Below are 2,266 nucleotides of genomic sequence, written 5' to 3'. Positions count from 1 at the left end.
CGCTGGACTTCCTGAATGGATATATTCTCATCTTTCATCATATCAGGGAAGTTCTCCTCCAACAAATCTTGGACAATTTTCTCAGTGGTTTAATTTTTCTCTTCCTGTTCTGGAAATCCAATGACATGTTGGTTATTCCTTTTGATGGTCTCTCACATGAACCTTAGGCTTTCTTCATTTTGTTTTGATCTTTTTTTCTGATTGACCTCTTTCCAAAGAAGTATTCAGGTATTTGTCTTCAATCTTATTAATTCTGTCTTCCATTGCATCAATTCTACTCTTTTGCCCTTTCAATGTTATCTATTTCTGGCAATTTAGTATCAATCTTCTGGATTTCTATCTGTAGATTTAGAATCATTTCTAATTTTTTATTTATTTTGTCTTTTTGTTCTTGTATTTTCTTCCAAAATTCTCCTAGGGCTTTGTCTGTGTTTTCCTTGATTTTTCTCTTCTTTGGAGATACCTAAATATAATTCTTTTGAATTCTTTATCAGGGAACTCCAATGCTGCATCTTCCTCTGGGATGTGTTTTGGGTCTGTATCCTGGTCCTTTGTTTCTCCTGCTTTATCTTGCTTCTTTGTGTGGACTGTGATGCTCTGTTGTCTCCAAGGCATCGTGATGTTTTTGTGTTTATATTTAATTGTTGATTATATGTTGGAGTGACTTGCCCACAATTTTCATTTTCTTTGTTTTGCTTGTATGTTATCTACACAGGCAGAGTACTGTGCTATGCTCTCTATTCACTAGTTGACAGTACTTATACACTCACCACCTGTCTCCTTTCCTTTGTCAGCCTCTTGTATGTCCTTGCTGACCCTGGCAAGCAGATCCTGATCCTAGGTCCCTGGAATCTGAATGAGAATGCTATCACTTTAAAATCCAAAATGGTTGCCACTTGAAAACATTCAAAATGGCTGCACCCTTGGTCACTTTAAATATCCAAAATGGCCACTGCTTGTAAACATTCAAAATGGCTGAACCCTCGGTCACTTTAAATATCCAAAATGGCCACAGCTTGTAAACATTCAAAATGGCTGCACCCTTGGTCACTTTAAATATCCAAAATGGCCACCACTTGTAAACATTCAAAATGGCTGCACCCTCAGTCACTTTAAATATCCAAAATGGCTGCCATGTGTAAACAATCAAAATGGCTGTGCCCTCAAGGCAGCAGAAAGTCCACAGCTCAGGTTGTCTCCCTCCTTACTGTTTCTCTTCCTAGTCATAGGCCACCAGAGCAGTTGTCCCTGCAGTCTTGGTGACTGGGACTGATCTGTAGGTGAATTCTCAGGTCCCAACACCTTTCAAAGCTCAGCGTTCCAGTATTATCTTCTGTATCTCTGTCAATTAGTTTTTCTTTTCTTTGTTAAAGAGGGTCTGTGTTGCTTGTCTGCCTATTCCTCCATCTTACCGGAAGTCCACCCATCTATTCTTGTAAAAGTTTTAACATACCTTCAAATCCTGGGAGGCAGCAGGGCACAGAAGTTCTCATACCCCTGTCTTCATCTCTGGGCCAGGGAGAAGCTCTCAAAACCTCTCTCCTGCTTGGTTTGGCCCCATTTTGGAAGGTCTTCCTTTCCCTAGACAATCTGATTCCATTGCTCCATGAATCCACCTTTAAGAAAAGTTCTCAGTGGGTATTGTCTTTTCTCTGTCTGGCAATTTTCACTCTGGCCCTGACACACAAAGGCCATTAATCATTTCCTGTGGTAAAGAAAAAAGACTTGGCCACTATGTTGGAATGTGGAAAGGAAAATTACCTACAGGAAGGAGAATAAAACTCAAATCCATATTTCAATAAATTATCCTGCTTCTCATATATATTTACTTAAATATAGTCCTGATGGGATTAATATCCCAAAGTGGGGATCACAGGCTCATGAGTTTTTTTAAAAAATTCTTTCTTTCTTTCTTTTATCCATCTTTTTGAAGTTTCTACCATGAGCATGTATTTGTGTATTTTTATAATTTTTTTTTTATTTGGAAATGTTCACTCTGGGTTTTCCCTGAACTTATCTACAGTTAAATTTTCCCCTCATTTAATAATGCCAAGGAAAGACTTTGTAGTTTTAAATCAACAATTATGCCCCTGTAATGGATATTGTATGTGAGTTCTATGGATGGTTACTGCATATACCAGGCTGTAGTTTAACACTTAAAATAGCATTAGAAAAAAAAAAAAAAAAAAAAGACCCTGAAAATACCATTCAGCTCACAGGAAAAATGAGAAGGAATTGACATTCTCATTGTAGTTATTCACTCAGA

The sequence above is a fragment of the Orycteropus afer genome, unplaced genomic scaffold (assembly GCF_000298275.1).
Source record: "Orycteropus afer afer isolate SDZICR_OR568_19922 unplaced genomic scaffold, OryAfe1.0 scaffold00185, whole genome shotgun sequence".
Lineage (NCBI taxonomy): Eukaryota > Metazoa > Chordata > Mammalia > Tubulidentata > Orycteropodidae > Orycteropus > Orycteropus afer.
Note: the sequence above shows the minus strand (reverse complement) of the source record.